Source organism: Phaethon lepturus, unplaced genomic scaffold, assembly GCF_000687285.1.
Source record: "Phaethon lepturus isolate BGI_N335 unplaced genomic scaffold, ASM68728v1 scaffold9164, whole genome shotgun sequence".
Taxonomy (NCBI): Eukaryota; Metazoa; Chordata; class Aves; order Phaethontiformes; family Phaethontidae; genus Phaethon; species Phaethon lepturus.
In genome coordinates, this window is record NW_010533964.1 from 8,640 (window position 1) to 10,347 (window position 1,708).

Sequence of the window (1,708 nt, forward strand, 5' to 3'; positions counted from 1 at the left end):
CAGAGGGATGGAACAGCGCTGCTGTGAGAACAGGCTGAGAGAGTTGGGGTTGTTCAGCCTGGAGAAGAGAAGGCTCCGGGGAGACCTTATGGCAGCCTTCCAGTACTTAAAGGGGGCTTCTAAGAAAGATGGGGACAGACTTTTTATCAGGGCCTGTAGCAATAGGACAAGGGGTAATGGTTTTAAACTAAAAGAGGGCTGATTCAGACTAAATATAAGGAAGAAATGTTTTGTAATGAGGGTGGTGAAACACGGGCACAGCTTGCCCACAGAGGTGGTAGATGCCCCATCCCTGGAAACCTTCAAGGTCAGTTCCTATGGGGCTCTGAGCAACCTGATGTAGTTGAAGATACCTCTGGGTTTGGAGGGGTAGATAGCAGGGGGGTTGGACTATATGACCTTTACAGGTCCCTTTCAACCCAAACTATTCTATGATTCCAGTTCACTGTGAAGCGTTGACCCCAAAATTGGAGATCTCTTTTTATTTCACTGAGACACTCTAGAACGTGATATAATCTTTGCTGTCATGGTAGATTTCTTCTTATTAAACTCTTTTCGTGATTCTTCCTATTTGTATATGTTACGGCTCAACCAGGACTGCCTTGAAAACAAGCCAGTTGGCAAATGGAAATACTGCACATTTTAAAAGGGCCTTGTGAAATGTGTAGAAGAGCTCCAGTTCCTCTTTAAAGTGTCCTGACGGAGACACGGGGCCAAAAATGAAGTAATCTGGTCATTAGCAAAGTCTGACTCAATTGGTATATCATGTAAATCAACAACTCTGGTATCTTTTTTAACAGATACATAAGCTATTTATACAGGTCAGTAAGAAAAAGAAAAAGATGAGCTAGCTCAATGGTATGTGGTGGTATATTTGTGTATGAAGGAGTAAGTTGGAAAGTCTTGACTGGTGTGATATGAAATAGAATTTGCTTTTATGGAGCACCTTTTATACTGCAGATACAGTAAGTCTTCACTAGTGAGATCAGTGGTGAAAATAAAGTCATTGCCTCTTTAACTAAAACAGAGAAAAATGGATGCAGCACTGTCTTGGATACCCATGGACTTTTACCCACTTGAAATCAAAAAGGATGAGACATAGGGTTCTTTTTTCTTTTCAGGAAACATAAGACTATAACTACCAGCTTACCTGAAGACGGCCTTGATTTAACATAAATAAAGGTCATAAAAAACATTTGAGTGGTACAAATTCACCTCAGCGCTATTAACATTGGGTTAGAGTCCAAATCTTGCTTCAGATATAGACCTATGATTTGAGGTAAGATGTGGGGATTTGCTGTAAATACCATCTGTTTATAGTTTCTGCAACACATTACAAGTAATTTTGGTGGAAACTTGCCAATGTTAGAGCAAGGGAATCCGACCTCTAATTTCAGTTCTGTATTAAAGCTACTATCCTTTGCTTTGTTTAACTTTCAGCTTTTTAATATACTAAATAATTTTGGAGCTAAACTCCTTTCTGCTCTTTCTTCCAATATGTCTGTTAATTCTTAAATGTGCATTAGCCCTGTAGTGTCTGGTAGTTGCCATAAGAGGGCTTTGAACAGTAAAATATGCTTATTTCCAGCTCCTACTTTGGTAGAAACCAGGTATCTGACTTTCACTGGATCCCTAAGGGCAGTTTTTTATCTTCTCCCTGATGTCTTTGTTCCTCAATGAAGTCCTGATCCTTCTCTTTTGCTGGTGA